This window comes from Vipera ursinii (genome assembly GCF_947247035.1).
Source record: "Vipera ursinii genome assembly, chromosome: 1".
NCBI lineage: Eukaryota > Metazoa > Chordata > Lepidosauria > Squamata > Viperidae > Vipera > Vipera ursinii.
The window spans coordinates 189,845,612-189,863,475 of NC_139512.1; the positions used below are offsets into that span (position 1 = coordinate 189,845,612).

A 17,864-nucleotide genomic window follows, 5' to 3' on the forward strand; every position below is an offset into this window, starting at 1 on the left:
ACAACAGTGATTCACTTAATAACTGTGGCAAGAAAAGTCGTAAAACTCACTTAATAAATATCTTGCTTAGCTGTGGAAATTTTTGACTCAGTTGTGGTTGTAAGTCGAGGGCCATCTTTATATGGAGCAGTCATTTTAAGGCATATTTGGTGCAGCGTACTGCATCAGAATATGTGGTATAAAATTTGCTAAGTAGCAGTGTACTTGAAGGTAGAATACCGAGGAAGGATATTCTCAGAAGTCAGGGGTTAGCAAGCTGCTCTGCCTGAATGCGCAATGCTTTGTTTTGTTTTGTTTATTTTTTGTACTTTGCATTTCTGCTCTGTTGTATTTTTTTCTTTTAATAAGTTGTTTTTTAGTTGTAAGCTGTCCAGAATTGTTTCGAAGTCATGGCTTATAAATAAAATTAATTAAATAATAAATTAAAAGATTCCTCAATCCTACTCATTTAATTAAAGTTGAGATTTACCAAATGCTTAAATCAAATTTTCTTGATAATATAAAATATTTCACTATTTTGTTCTATATTTTCAAAATTTGTAACTAAATAAAGAAGTTAAATTTATGATTTAGCCAAATATACCATTTCTATGGACTGAATTTTCCAGTTACTAGACATAAACAAGGAACATTGTTAAAGTAATATTATAGTTGTATAAATTTAGGAGTGAGGTATGAAAGAAAGTATTTGGTGAAATCCGTTCTCCCATTATGTGCCCCCAATAGTCGAGTAGAAGTGATATTACATTAGGTTTGCTCTTTGTCTCAAGATAACATCAGTCTCAGGGATTCTGCTAAACGTAAAGCTTCCTGCTGACATCTTTCAACATGGAACAAAACGGGTTTGTGTTGTTTCAGTCTAAAAGTGGATCTGTGTTAGTTTTGTTTTGCTTATTTTTGCCAGAAAGGATTTAGCCCCCCACATCTAAAATAATAGCTGTATTGTTCTTCAGGATTGAAACTTTGGGTAAAATTTCAAAGAAATTTTATCTTCAAAGGAAGTGATGATTTTTTGCTTTGTATAGAGGCAAAAGGCATGTGGCCAATAGCAACACACCCCTACACCACATCCTCAGTCCCTTCTGCTGCTCATTCACCTGCCTGCTTCTCGGACACAGTGTTCCTTACCTCCCCCCCCCCCCAATCTGCTCTGCTCTTTTCTGACAATTATATTCGATGCTTTTTTCTTTGTTGTCATAAAGAGTGACAACTGAAGCCTGAAACAAAGAGCTGTAGTTTCCTTTCTTGACTATTTCTTGATATAAGCGGAAATACAAAGATTGTTTCTTTTTATAAGAAATTAAAATATAGTACGTTGTTTATTATCTGTGGCTTCCAGAAGGCCAGCTACAGGACAGAAATCCTGGAGGGAAGTAAGTTACTTCCTGCCTGCTGATTGTAACCTTTCGTTTTTCTTTCTTCTGTCTCAAAACAGGAAGAGAATGAAACATGAGATTAGGCGAGTAAGACAGAAACCTACAGTAGAGCAATGAATGGTTTGGGGAATTTTCAAGTACAGGCAAGAGATTGTACTCTACTGAAAACTGTTATTATATTGTAGAAAGTGGTACCGTGCCCCATTCAGAATATATAGTATCAATGTCCATATTGTAATATTGTAATACAATCATTATAAATATTAAAAACTTACAACAGTATAAACATATATATGGTATTCCCACAATAAATTCAATTGAAAAAGCCCTTCAGAAAAGTTACTTCTGAAAGATTGATAATATTGGAGCCAATCTAGTTTCTTGGGGGAAGTTGTTTCATGGCCATTACTGAGAAGCAGCTTCTCCTGGTCTCACTGCCCTCCCACCAACCAAAGTATGGGACTAATAGTATTTTTCCACAGACGTTCTTACTAGGCAGTTTGATTCTAGTTAAGTAGGTAATCCTGAAAATCCCTTGGTGCCATTTAGAGCTTTATAGGTTAAAACAAATACTTTAGAGTACCTGACAAGCAATGCTTGTCATACCACAGATACAATATACTAAGGGCATCTAGGAGCCTTGGTGGAGCAGTGGGCTAATGCCTCCTTAAGTAACACCAGCTGCCTGCAATTAGTGCAGGTTCACATCCCACCAGGCTCAAGGTTGACTCAGCCTTCCATCCTTCCGAGGTAGGTAAAATGAGGACCCAGATTGTTGGGGGCAATTAAGCTGACTTTGTAATAATGCTGCTTGGGGTGTGTGTGAAAGCCCTAATAAGCAGGCATATACATAGAATGAAGGCTACTGCTAAGCTTGTAAGCCGCCCTTAGTCTTCGGAGAAGGGCGGGATATAAATGGAATTAAAATAAAAAATAAATAGTTCCACTGAGCAAATGGGCCATTGCATTTTATACAAGTACAGTTTCCAGATGGCCTTTTTCAGTCTCATGTAAAATACCCTGTAGTACTTGTCTAACTGAGTGGTAATGGGAACATAAATTATTGCCACAAAAAGCTCTCCAATAGAGCCATAACTAGTGAGTGAACTATGCTGGCTGAGGGCATTCTGAACCTCAGCTTGCGCATGCAGGAGGATCTTAAGTCATGGACTTGCCATCTCAGGGACAGCACTAGTCTTTCAGATCAGAACTGACAGAGAATTGTGATGAATAAACAGCAGCCGTCTTGCTCAGATCCTGTAGGTTCTCCTGCTCGAGCAGGCGGCTGGACTAGAAAACCTCCAAGGTCCCTTCCAACTCTGTTATTCTATTCTGTTCTGTTCTGTTCTGTTCTATTCTACTGGAGAAACTGTTATACCATAGTAAATTCACAAAGTAATAAGAAAAAATTCATATATGTCTCAGTATTACTTTACTGATTTTGAATGAAACATCACTTATGGCTTAATACATGGGTGTCAAACTCGCCGCATCATGTGACGTGTTGTGATGTATTGCAACTTTTTTTGTATTGCCAGAGCTGGAGTGGGCATGGCCTGCATATGATGTAACCGGCCTGCAGGCTGGCAGTTTGACAACCCTGGTTTAGTACTAGGACATCTGTTGTTTTCTTAATTGTAAATAGAACAATATTTATGTATAGACAAACTGGACAAAGATTGGATTATAATTACAATCTGAAAATACTGTACACTGTGTAATTAATAACTGTTTATTTTGAAAATTGAAAAATGAACTGGTGCTGACATCTAGTGGTGGATGAAGACTATGACAGCTATGGCTCTTATAAAAGATAAAGGTTCCCCCCCCCCCCGCACATGTGTGCTAGTCGTTTCCGACTCTAGGGGCCGGTGCTCATCTCCGTTTCAAAGCTGAAGAGCCAGCGCTTATCTGAGGATGTCTCCATGGTCATGTGGCCGGCATGACTAGACACCAAACATGCATGGAACTCTGTTACCTTCCCACCGTAGTGGTCCCTATTTTTCTACTTGCATTTTTACATGCTTTCAAACTGCTAGGTTGGCAGAAGGTGGGACAAGTAACAGGCGCTCACTCTGTTACACGGCACTCGGGATTCGACCCGCCAAACTGCCGACCTTCTGATCGACAGGCTCAGCGTCCTAACCTACTGAGCCACCGTGTCCCTCTATGGCTCTTATAGGACTTGGAAAAATCTGAAAAAAACTAATCTGTGCTTCTGACCTTTAAAGCTCTAACAATAGAGGTGTGACAAAAAATAAACAAACAACAATCTGGGCTACAGACAAAGAGACAATTATAAACTTCAGATTTTTTTTAACTCTTTGGATTATAAATATCTACTTAACTGTGACTCCAAAGCTATTTGCAGAGAAAAGAAAGCCTTGATTCTTGGCTATCATGGAAAATCAGAGACTTGTAGAAAGAACTTATCAAGAAAAAAAATACCTTTCAAGAGGAGATATATGATATGCTGCAACTAATTCAAACAACAATGATTTCAAACCACAAAGAAATCCAAAATAACTTTGAAAATATAAACTAATTAATCTCCAAGTTAACTTTCCAACAATAAAAAAGCCCAGAAAACAATAGAGAAGGAGCAGATAAAACAGATAACTGAATATAAATTTGAGGATAGAGACTTAAAGATGAAATCTAACAAAACAAAGAAGTATGATTTAACCTAAGTGGAAAAATATTCACAAGAAATATTGGATTTGGAAAAGACAAGTTATACTTTAAGACCACAAAACAAATTTGAGGACAAGAAAAAAGATTGGACAAAATGGACTGCAGAGATGTGAGAAATACCATGAGAACTGGAGAGACAAGAAACAGAGAGAAAAAGAAAGAAAAAGATTTTCAACAAACATGAAAGGGTAAAAGCCTCTTACAAAGACATTGAATTTGACTTACCTTTTATATCTACAGTAACATCTACAAAAATATGGAAAGATTCTTTGATTCAGCAGAACATATTGATTAAGAAAGATACTGGGCAAAAGAAAAAAGGCTAAAGTGAAAAGTAAGAAAATAGATGATGGGACCTATCAGAGAGAATATTTAAAAAAGAAACACCTGTTTAAATATGGTTAAAGAAATAGAAAGATTTTGGATATGAATTTTATTTTAAGAGGGAGGAGGCCCTCAAGTAACATAAAAGAGTTGGAATGGCTTATATAAAGGAAATGTTTTAGATATTTAAATGTGATTGACTTTAAGAAAACTACAATGGATAAAAGTGTTTTGAATAAGAGTTAAAAGATTAGATGACTAGATTTATTAAATGGAATATTTAAAGATTAAACATATTTTTAATCATGGTAAAAAAGAATGGAAAATTTTTGGAAATAAATATGTATTAGGAGGAACATGTATTTTAAGTAGTATAAAGGTAAAGATAAAGGTCCCCCCACACATGCGTTCTAGTCATTTCCAACTCTAGGGGCCGGTGCTTATCTCCATTTCAAAGCCGAAGAGCCAGCGCTTGTCTGAGGACATCTCCATGGTCATGTGGCCAACATGACTAGACGCCAAAGGTGCACGGAATGCTATTACCTTCCCACCGTAGTGGTCCCTATTTTTCTACTTGCATTTTTACATGCTTTCAAACTGCTAGGTTGGCAGAAGCTGGGACGAGTAACAGGTGCTCACTCTGTTACGTGGCACTCGGGATTTGACCTGCCAAACTGCTGACCATCTGATCGACAAGCTCAGTGTCCTAACCCACTGAGCCACCGCGTCCCTTTTTAAGTAGTATACTACCTTTTTATTTTTCTTTATTCTTATTCTTTTTTTTCTTTTTTAGTCTTATTTAGTCCTTAAGAAAGGTAAAAGTATTGGGATGGCTTACATGAGAAAAATAGACTTAAATATTTAAATGTAATGAACTTTGAGAAAATCTTAACCAGTAAGAATGTCTTGAACATTGTGGGAAAAATAAATGTAAACAAGGACTGTAAACAGGATCTCTGATGAGGCAACCAGAATGACTAGATAGAAAAGCTGCTAAAAAAGCCAACACAGTGCTGGCTGCATTAACAGGGATAGAATCAAGATCATGTGAAGTGTTAATACCACTTTACAATGCCTTGATAAGGCCACACTTGGAATACTGCATCCAGTTTTGGTTACTAAGATGTTGAGACTCTAGAACAGGGGTGTCAAACTGCCAGCCCATGGGCCAGATACATCACACAGAGGCCACTCCCACCCCAGCTCCAACAAGGGGAAAAATGTCACAATATGTTGTGACACATCACGTGACGTGGTGAGTTTGACACCCCTGCTCTAGAAAGAGTGCAGAAAAGAGCAACAAAGATGATTGGAGGTTAAAACATATAAAGAATGGGGCTTCTGGTTTGCCACGCAGCTGCTATGGATGGCTGGGAGACTTTTTCTCTCTCCCTTGTCCAGTTTTGCATCGCTGGGTGGCCTTGAAAAGGGCTGAAAGTTGCCCCAAAGAGGCGACCAGCAAGGAGGGGCCCTCGCTGGATCACAGGAGAGCCGCAACTCTCCTGTCAGACCTGGCGATCCCTCCAAACTGGAGGACGAAAGGACTGGCCATTATGGCTCGTCCCTAAGCTGTGAACAGCCAAAGTCACATTTTCCACCAGGCAACCAGCGCGGAAGAGACTGGGTGAGATCTACCTCTTTTACACCCTAATTACTTTCTGTACCTCCTTAAGCTGCTAAGCATTTTCCCCTCTGCGGTGAGGGAAGGACTTTAGCCCTCCCTCCAGAAAGAGTGGCGACTAAAGACCCAGAGGCATTTTAAATGTTGAAAAAGTAACTGAATCCCAATTGGAATTTTATTTCTCAAAGCATGTGGACTGAATGATTTTTTATTTCTTATTTTTCACTGTCTACTTCTGATGGAAATCTGGATTCTTTCTTATAAAAAAACTGAAAAGATTAAGACAACTTTGGGACTCAAAGGGAAACTTTAAAGGGGCCTGGCTGACTGCCCAGGGAAATAGATAAGATACATAACGTTGAGAACTTTGAAACAATAGCTGTGAAAGGCTTTGTGTTTCCTACCTAGAAAAAAAATTCTCTTTTGGATTTTCTAAGTGTAAAGCCTTTAGCTTAAAATACTAATATGGAAGAAGACCAGGAACAAAATTTATTTATGGATGAAGATAAACAAACTCTCGCTATGTTGAAAACACTAATCCAAATTCTTACCACAACCCATGAAATACTAAGAGGCTATGGGAAGGAACAAGAAGACAGCCCAGATATGAAAGCCCAAACTTTGACCACAACTAAAGAACCATCTATACAAAATACAATGGAAAAAAATGAAACATTCAAATACGATGACAGAAGAATCTACTATTCAACAAATATTGATATTTGTAAATACAGAAAAGACATACAACTCAGATGGAACTAGAGGATCTAGAAAAAGAACAGTTGGATGAGAAGACAAACAATTCAGAACAACCACGTCAATATGGAAGAATAAAGAGACGACCCACTAGACCTACAATTCCTCTCAGAAAAAAGGTGACTGGATGGTTTTGCCAATATCAATTAATATACATAATATTACAAGGAGATTGGTTCGATGACCCAAAAACAAGGACAAGGAAGATGATTTGGCAAAGGAAAAAAGCCAGAATAAGACTCAAGAAGAATGGAATTTCAACCATCTTATTGAAATCTGAAACAGAATGTATTTAAATAGATAAGATGTGTATGTTGAACATAAGACATTGTTATGAACTGAGATAAAGAAAAAATTTTGGTCATTAAAATTTAGCAGTATAAATACTAATAGCTAATTTGAATATTGATTTGTTCATAAAGGTCATGAAAAGGTGAATAATGTTGATAAGCTAAAAACTTGTTGAAAGTAATAAATAGGTCCAGGGCTTTTTTTGTCATAGAACGCTCAGAACTGAGTTCCGGCACCTTTTTTGGATGGAACCTTGTAGGGTAGGCAAGGCGGGTTGCATGACATGTGTGAGTTCCGGCACCTTTTTCTTTTACAAAAAAGCACTGAATAGGTCTATATGGTATGTTAAAAATGAAAATTATCAGTTTAAGCAAGAGATAGTAGATACAAAGAGGAAGAGAGGAAGTATTAAATATTGAAATAAAAAGAAATTTTGCTTACTAACCCCCCCCTGAAAATTAGCAAAAAAGTAAGGATATCATATTGTATCCTTAATTTGTTGACATTGAGGGTGAGAAGTTAAATGGGATGTGTATTTTGAATATTAGATTTTGTGAGGAATGGTTATAGATGAATTGGGAGTATGCTAAAAATCTTGGGAATGATAAATATTAAATGTTAAATCTAAATGTTGGTGGAAATTAAAACTGAAAAATCTATTAGGTTATCGATTGTCTAAAAGATTGTATGTTAAAACAATTAGAATATGTGTAAACTAAAAACTATGAATATATGTAAGAAAGTTATTTTTTATGTGATTGATAGGATAAAACTTGTCTTTAAATTTACAAATAGACAGTATATAAGAAGGGAAAAAGAGAGAAAATGTTTGGTAACAATTTGAAATCTGTACTAATGATATCTGTATGTAATTGAATTACTACTACCCAGCCACCACGTTGCTTTTCAAATATGTGAATGTAATATTAGAAAATCAATAAAATTTGTAAAAAAAAACATGTAAAGAATGGTTGCTGGAATTGGGTATGTCTAGTTCAGGCATGTCAACTCCCGGTCCACGGGCCAGATGTGTCACGCCCAAACCACGCCCACCCCACTTGCGGCAATGGGGAAAAAGTCACGATATGTTGCACAATGTCATGTGATGTCACAAGTTTGGCATGCCTGTCTAGTTTAATGAAAAGAAGGACGAGGGTGACATGATAGCAGTAATGCAATATCTCAGGGTTTGCCACAAAGAAGATGGAGTCAAGCTATTCTCCAAAGCACCTGAAGGCAGGACAAGAAGCAATGGATGGAAACTAACCAAGGAGAGAAGCAACTCAGAACTAAGGAGAAATTTCCTGACAGTTAGAACAATTAACCAATGGAACAACCTGCCTCCAGAAGCGGTGATTGCTCCAACACTGGAAGTTTTTAAGAAGAGACTGGACAGCCATTTGTCTGAAACGGTATAGAGTTTCCTTCCTGAGCAGTGGGTTGGACTAGAAGACCTCCAAGGTTTCTTCAAACTATTCTATTCTATTCTATTCTATTCTATTCTATTCTATTCTATTCTATTCTATTCTATTCTATTCTATTCTATTCTATTCTATTCTATTCTATTCTATTCTATTCTATTCTATTCAAGCCACCAATGAAGCAAGATGTTTTTGGAAGCAGCCATGCTGCCTCTTGACTAGAGTTACTATGTCTGGGCTGTAAAAATCTGGAAGACCAATGGATGGCAAATATCACATGCAGCTACTTCTAACTCTCTCCTTTGCTTAATGGCAATTTGGATTTTTGCAGGCTAGATCTGGTAGCCCTGGGTTTATCTGGATTAATAAGCAGAATAGCATCCCTATCTGGTTAGAGAATATTCCTGGCAGCAGACAATATTTTTGAAAAAATATAGACATTTTTGCTTTCTTTTATCTAATTGGATAGTGTTGATACATTGTATGTCACCCTATGGAATAATATTTTTATTGCTTAAATACTTTATAGCTTAAGTTCTAATATAACTTCAAGATTTGAAACTAGCTTGACTGCATTGTGGTTTGGAAGGCCTGCATAATGCTATCATACTTTTGTGGGTTGTTGGTTTTAGTCTGGGCTTTTTCCCATTTTAAAGGGGCAAGGTTCATTCCCCATTCACCAGGATGGGACAGATCCAAAGGATATCATAAACATTTTGCAGCTATTTATATAATACTGTAATAAATCAAACTATGAGCTTCCAGTTTGTCTAATGTTCAAAAAATATTTTGTATCCTGTATACAAACAAAACATACACACGAACAGCCCATCAAGTTATCCATCTTAAGACCCCTTTTTTGATGCTGTATACAGTTACTTAATGATGCACTTGCTTTCAGCCACTAATGGTGACACATATAGGGATCTTTTAAATATTGAATATTAAATATTCTTTAAAAACCTGGTATGTTAAAATGCAATTGTTTTGTTTATTAAACAGCATCAAATTTGATTTTAAATCAGATTTTAATTGGAGCAGTTCAGTTAATTAACACTGGATTATAACAGTATTTGCAAGATTAAGTCAATCTAGGCTTGCTTTTCTTAACACTAGTAAATGAGTGAGGAGGAAATAGCCCCAGAATATGTGAAAAACATGCTGCATGTTCATACTTTATTTTTAGTGTCACTTTTTAGATGGTGACACTAACTATCTTTTTATAGACTGAGGAAGCAAAAATAGAAGAGTTGAATAGCAAGCTATCTATAAAGTGGCAGGGAAACAATGGAAACTGGAAAATCACATGTCATTATATCTTTTGAATTTCTGTCAAGAAAAAGTGTTGTTATTAAAAACACCACAGAAAGATTGACTTTTTAAAGTGCATTGACAAAATCAGATTAATTACATACAGTCAGTAAAAAAACAAGTTTTTAGAACTAATGTACTTGTCATAGGATGTCCATAGTAATGTGATTCCAGTCCTAATGTCTTTCATATCAATCTGTTTAGACCATAGTTGTAAGCCTACGAACAGGGATTCCACAGCCAGTCTTAAAGACTGGACTGAATTGGGCCTGGAAATACACAAGCAATCAGTAAATGAAGAAACAAAATGATATTATTTGATATGATTGATAGTCTCCCACAAGTTACATGTAATATTTTACCTGTCTGAACTAACATTGAAGGCAGCCCTTGCACCCTGTTTATCAAAATCTGCCATTTCCAGATAAGGATGCAGCTGGAAGATCAGACAGAATCTAATAAAAATTGGTCCCAGATAGCTATTCAATTTTTTGTAGCCTTCTTGAAATTAGAATATTGGTGAAGGCCATCTGGATCTTGGGGGTGATCCTTATTCTAGGGGGCAGCAATTACAACAGGGAAGGCATGCTTCCTAGTGTTGGAAGAAAAATCAGGACCAGTTCCAATGCACAAGAAAGACACTGAAAATAAAATGGAGGCTGGCTGCTAGGAAATAAGGTCTCTGTTCACTGGTGAGCAGAAGCAACAACAGCATGCGGTTCTGGGACAGCTGACCATATGGAGTTGAGAGTAGGTGGGTTTTTATACATTCTTTGGAGCTTTGTGATTGAAATGCCTGATTGTTGTGAAATGTACTTTAACCTGTGCTTGAGTGCTCTCTTTTAATATTCTAATTATTGTTGCCTGACTCCCATTGTGGCTGGGAGATCATGCCCTGTCCTTGAAGCTGGTTGGAGAATGTAGATTTTAGGAATCCCATCAGCTCCAGCCTTCTGTGGGAGCTGTGGCTGAAGGCATTTTGTTTATGAATGGGATGGCCTGGCTTTCTTAATGGGTACAAAATATCCATTTCTAAAGACTTTAGGCTTCTGCTTGCAGCTGTCTTTCCTATAGCAAGAAGACTGCTATAGGGGCTGCTTTCTGCTTTTAAGACATGTTTATCCTTTTCTCCTTTAGGGGAAATATAATATTCTGCCTCTTTTAATATTCCCCAGAATAGTGGGGTGGGGGCTTTCCACAATAGGATCTGATAGATGGCAGTTCCATGTAAAGCGCATCACTATAATCTGTACACTATAATCAGGCCATGAGATGCTTAGGGCATGAATTGCTGTCTGTTTGGCCTTCTGATCTTGGAAGGGCTCAGCTGGCACACCAGATGAAGCTGTGCAAAGGTCTTCCTGGCCACAATTGCTATCTGCACTTCAAGCAGAAGTTATGATTCAGGGAAGACCTCTCTCTACATTGCGCCTCTAAACATGGATGGGAAATTATTATCCCATCCAAGGTTTGAGATAAAACATCCCCAGATCTGGCTCCTTCAGTTTTAATGATTGAATTGGAGATGATTTCTTCCCATTCAAACTTGTACACCTTCCAGGCACTGGGAAAAGCTTCATGCACCTCGCTTGGCTAGCCTAGGATTGAAAGCGTACACCGATGATTTCAACAGAATTATAACTAGATAGTACACCATTGCAGTTAAGGCTTCCCCAGTTGGAATGTATGTGAGCAATTTTGTCTGCAAATGTCTAATTGTTTTTCCACCCAGCTAAATTATATTGCAGCCAGCTTGCCAAGCAGCTATTTGGTAATATGGATGGAATGTGATTTATATGAGGTAGACTATATGCCACAAGGACCATTTTATGTTTTTCCTCCAGCTCATGGAGTTCCCCCTTAGACAACCTAAGGAATGTGGGTTTCCCACTTGCATATTAGACCTGAGCAGTTGTAGATTCTGCAGTCCATGATTGCTATTTCATCAGACAATCTGCTGCTTATGTCCAGAAAAAAAAACCCCAGCCTTTTCCTCTATCCAACTGTATTTCAGTAATTCAGTCCAAATGATCATGCTTGTCACCGATCTGGAAGTTTTCACCAACAGCAACGTAGGAATGAAGTGGCTTGTAGAAAAGCCACCTATGCTGTTGAGTAGAAGCTGAGCTGCTACTAGAGCTAATCCATAAATATTTGATTCATCTCCTTTTCTCATGATATTTCGGCCTTTCATTACCATGATACTACTTGCTTGCCAAACATAATAGTTACTCACTACCAATTCATTTATTACTCCTTGAAAAATTATTTAGAGAGTCAGGCCATAACTGGAGTTCAATGTAACTAGTATATGTGAGGAATATCCTACCTGGTTATCCTATAATAATAAGGCAGGATGGTTGCAATAGTTTTTTCTGCAGTCCTAACTGTCTGTTGAAATCTGTAACTGTCCCGTTTGGTTGCTGTACCAAACCAGACGGTTATAGAAGTACAAATGACAGATTCAATAATTCCTCCGTAGATCTGTATTAACAGCTCCTTGGGCAGTCTGAACTTTCTGAGCTGATGCAGGAAAGCATTTTCTGTTGTGCCTTTTTAATGATGGTTCTAATGTTAGGTGTCCATTTCAAGTTCTGGGAGATTAGAGAAGCCAAAAACTTGAAAATCTCTACTGTTGATACTGTGTTGTCTAATATAATAAGAGGTTGTAGAATAAGAGGGCTCCTCCTAACATCCACTATCATCTACAGTTTTAGATGTGTTCAACTCCAGATTGTTCTGGCTGCACCATAGGGCCAGTTGTTCAACCTCCCACAAAAGGCAAAGAATGCTTAATTATAGAGTTTTCCCTTTCATACTGTTGGTAATGTCCTATGTTTATTGCAGAGTTAGTTGGATTTCACATTGAATCAGTCCTCCATTGTTTGCTCTGTCTTTGATTAATTTTGGGCCTTTTTGCTAGAAATATTACACTAAAATGGCCCAATGATTATATTGGTTTATTTTAAGTAATGGAGGCATATATAAATGGCTTGGGTCCAGACTATCTAAGGGAACACCTGCTGCTGGCATCATCTTCCCATCGTCCTGTGTGCCCCCACAGGAAGGACCTTCTCAGGGTACTGCCGGTTAATGAATGCCAGCGGGTTATTCCCAGGGGAAGGGCGTTCTCTGTGGGTGCGCCTGCCCTATGGAACCAACTACCCACAGAACCTAGGACTGCCCCTGACCTTCGCTCATTTCGCCGGGACCTGAAAACTTGGCTCTTCAATCTGTTTGGTCCAGACTGTGGGGTTGTTAATTTAACTGGGTTTTAGATTTACTCTTGGGGCTTGAATTTAATTTAATTTAATTGTTTTTAATTTTTTTGTATTCATGGTTTTAACTGCCCTGTAAACCGCCCTGAGTCCTACGGGAATAGGGTGGTATACAAAATAAATAAATAAATAAATAAATAAATAAATAAATAAATATTTGGAACAATGAAAGCATACCAATTCTTCTACTATATGTTAAAACTTCTTTTTTTTGTAAAAGTTTTATTGATTTTTTACAATAACAACCTTAGTGCCTAGTGTACAGCGTGTTGCCTTGGTTCATGATTTTTTTTTAAAAAATATACAATCAATAATAGTTAATTAGCAGTCAATAATAATTAATTTTTATATTTCCATAATTAGCATATCAATTGATAATATATTTCCTTGATCCTCTCTTCTCCCAATGGTATTCTCCTTCTTCAGCATTAAACAAATATAATTTTTGATATTTGATATTTTCCATATATAAATGATTAGATAAAACCTTTTTCTTCTATATTTATACCAACAATAATAGCGTCCACATATAGCATTTTTTTCTTATCAACTTATGTTATTTTCGTAAAAGTCATCTTATTGATTTACCATGTATCTTATTTTTATAAATTTTGTTTAAGCTCAATTTCTCCATAATATTCAAACAATTCTTATCAAATAATTTTTTTAGTAATTAACATCTAAATATCCAAATTTTGCACTTAAATATATCATCCCAGTATTTTCATATTTCATATATTATAGAAATACTATACTACTTATCTATCATAACATCTACCTGTAACATCTTTTCTAATCAATTTATATTTCACTTCTATTTGTAAAAATTGATTGAATCACTATATATCCTTTTTTTCAAAGTTCTTATTAAGCCTAATTTCCCCTCCATATTTCAATCATTCCTTAATCCTAAATCTTTTCAAACTTAATTTGTCTTTAAAGTTCAAACTTTTCCTTCACTTACATCATCCCAATATTTTTTACATTTTGTATCTTATCAAAAAATATTATATTACTTATATCTCTTATCCCACTTATTCTAAAACCCCTTTATAGCCAAAGCCATATTCAAACACGTGTTTGGTCATATAATATTCTATCTGGTAGGGCGAGTCAAGTCTCAAGCCCGTCTCTAATCTTCTTCCAATTGTTTTCCAAATTAATATTTTTGAATTGTCAAACACTTCTTGTATTTTTGTAGTTGTTGTTAGACGTAGAGGATATATAATTCATAAGATGTATGCTTTTTGTCTCCCAAAAAGTGATTCTCCTAGCAGTGTCCATTTTGTTAAGTTGTCAGAACCAACCCCAATCCACATCTTAGGAAAGAAGAACTCTTGGAGACAAGATTGTCCAAACAGGAATTTTACTAAAACATGGTTGACAGTGGATAATATAGGCAGGATCTGGAAACTGTCTCACAGGTCGATACTTTTAAAGTGTCCCCGAGTAAAACCCCTCCCACCAGTCCATTTGGTCAGTACTGGATCAGTCAAGTTTCAGGTGTCAAAACTCCTCGAGGGAAAGGAGAGCCCCAGTACATTTGCAACATTATTACTTCCTCCCCTTCACATTCCAGTCGGAGATGCAAACCAGAATTTCCCCCCTCCCTCTTTCTTTGTTCTTCTTAGTTCAAAGGGTTTCTTCCCTGGTCTTTTGTGATGGCCTCCACGCAGGCTGAATAAACAAACCTTGCATCTAAGGGATAGATATGGCTTTTAACAACCCTGTCTTCTCTTTCCCTCCTTGGGAATGGCAGAATCCAGTAAGGTGGTGAGATTTAGATTTGCACAGATAAGGAGTTAGAAATGAAATATAAATGGATTCTGACATTAGTCTTTTTTCTTCTCAGGTTTATTATGACATTCTAATGCATAAGGTATCTTTTCCATATTTATTGTTGTATCCAAATCTTGTGTTTTTTCTTTTGTAACTTCACCAATTAAGTCATTTTTTTCTAGTTCACGTTCTGTTATCTGATTTGTTTGTTCATTCTTTACCATCATTCTTTGGATGTTTTTTGATTGTAAATTTAAGTTAGTGTATTCATTTATGTTATCAAAGTTATGCTTAATCTCCTTGTGGTTTAGAGCTATTGTGATTTGTATCTGTCATAGCATTGCATAAATTTCTTCTTGGAAAGTATTTGTCTTGTCTTGAAAGGTTGTTTCTAGAGGTCTTTGATCTTTCTGGCTGAATCTTTCAAGAGTAGATATTAAGTGTGGTTTTCTGTCATTTTTTTTGATGAATATGTCATATCCATGTCATCTCCCCCTTTCAAGTAATCCATCATAAGTGCCATAGTCTCTGTAATTAGCCTTGTCAAGGTGGCCAAAACTCAAAATCCAAACAGTCCAATTTTGTATAGTTCTTGTCTTTATATATAATTTTTATAATTCAGTGTAATTTTCAATTGTCAAAGTTTCAGTAAAATCAATGTTTTATAACAATTCTTTCGCCGCTTCCATCTATGGGGGAATGGGAATGTATTCCCCTCCCCTCACTTTCGGAGATTTTTTGCTTTGGGGATCTTTCCCAGGGACTTAGTTGCAAAATAAGGGAGAGAAATCAAATACTCTCACCAATTCCAAGCACGCTGTTCACTGTTGTTCCGGTTAGTGCTCTAGGACTTCAGCTGCAGGTGGCTTGGGGTAGATGCTGGCATGTGGCTAGCCTTTCTGGGCTTTCCCCAGATCAAAAGAAGTGATTGCCATTGCTTCGTGATCAAATGTTCATAAGAATGTTTTATAGACACTAATATCTGTTAATTTCCTGTGTTTTATCTTAGTGTAAGGTGCTCAGATTTGCTTTGAATTGTGATGTGGGTGGCAAATAATTTTGATAAATTAATTAACTAAATAATGGGCACAAATCTTTTAAGTAAACTGTAAGATTGGCATGTCTTTAATGAACATTATGCTGTAGTTTTTATCTAAATTGAACAGTAGCTTAAAATTCCATTTAAAATTGTCTTAGCGTTCTTTTTCTCATACTTTACTATAAATAAAAAGGATGAGTTGGTTATACTGAAAAAAGCAACAAAAATAATCAATGCGCAGCATGAGGGTGGTTGAAATGAAAAATGCATTTACCTCCAAAGATGGAACAAAATATTTCAGAAGTATATCAAAGAGAGAATAATTGGCTCAAAGTCACCCAGCAGGCTTTGTACCTAAGGCGCAACTTAATAACACTAACTTAATAATGTTAGGATAACTAAGAAGTAATCTTATAAAGATATACTAAAGTGTGAGAATGAATACGAAGGTGCTTAAGATTCTTTTAATTAATTAAATAGTTAATATCTAGTGTGGGAAGTTGTATTCTACAGTGTTTATATTAGTCTAGTGTGAAAACAAAAATAATTGTGTAAAATTTTGCAATATCATTGGCTTATCCACTGTATGATGGAGGCTGCCATAAAACATCTAATGAAGAAGTCTGAGTTATATATATTCAGATTAGAACAGAGGTCTTTATGGAAGAATGAGTCGATTGTTTCATCTCTGATCAGATTTTGTAAAAAACTAATATATTCAATTATAGTATTGTAAAGATAAGGATAAATCACAAGACAAGCAGCTTAATTTTCTTGGATCATGTAGATATAAAATTGTTAGAAAGAGTCAGAAAAACCCAAGCACTCTTAAAGTGAATCAATTTAAGTGAATAATTGAAGCAAATGAGCCATTTAGAGACTTGTGTGAAAGCCAGCTATATTTCTAGCCTTAGTGTAGGATTAGAAATATATAGAGGCACACCAAATAAATCCCTTAAGAATTTAGACTGAATTGTTTCAAGAGGGGTCTCAGAGCAATATTTCTAGGCCAGGGATTAATAAATTAAGTAACTTATAACTTTTGTGTTGTCTATCCTAATTGATGTCAGGATGAAATTGGAGCTATTTCATCTTGCAAAATGCAAAGTAACCTTTGATCTTTCCTGGATGTTGATGCTGAAGAGGAAATCCTGTGATATTTAAATTATCTGATCTGTCATTTAAAGATTTTGCAGGAGTGATACAACATTTCTAGATAAAACAAGTACTTTTGTTTTAGTGTAGTTGCTGTCAAGTTCATTATTACTACAGTTCATTATTGCTACAATGCAGTGTTCAGGACTCTAAAGGTTCTCCCCTTAAGTACTGTACCAGGAAAGTAGAAAGAATGGTCATGTCATCTGCATAAAGGAGATTCAAGACTCTGTGTACTGGCTAGCAGGGGTCTTGATAGGGCTTGAGTGTTTGTAGAACATGTAAAGGGTGGGGATCACTTACATACTCATTTCACCTCTTTATCAATGGATACATGGGCAGAAAGAACAGAAAATCTACATGGAATTGTGCTAACAGAGCAATGATAAGGACAAGTAGTCGATTGAGGAAGCAAGGGCAAACAGTTTCCCCTATAATTGTTTCTGGTTATTGTGCCCAGTATAAGAAATGTGCCTTTGGTTAGGCTCTTGAAGACTACACTCGGAAAGCCTAGGCTTGATTTCATTTCCCTACAGAAATCCAATCCTATGATAATACCATATATCAACCAGTCCACCAGTTTTAGATTTCTAGAATAGAGCTTGTTTATGATGCTCATCAGACTAATTGGGCAAAGGTTAGGGGGTTTTTTAGTTCTTTTTTTAAAATATCAGAATTATGATATAGATTTACATCAGACAACTGATATTTGAAAAATTGGGATTTACCAGTTGATATTGGACTATAATAGTTCAGTTAAAATTAAAACCTTTCCCAGGAAGTCTACCACTTTTAAACTATGAGATAAAATTGGAGATT

At 36.3% G+C, this 17,864-nt stretch overlaps 1 protein-coding gene across 2 annotated transcripts in view; it reads left to right on the forward strand.

Annotated features, from left to right (window-relative positions):
• Positions 1-17,864, forward strand: part of ADARB1 (adenosine deaminase RNA specific B1) — a 67,489-nt gene that overhangs the window by 14,410 nt on the left and 35,215 nt on the right. The gene's annotated exons all lie outside the window — the stretch shown is intronic.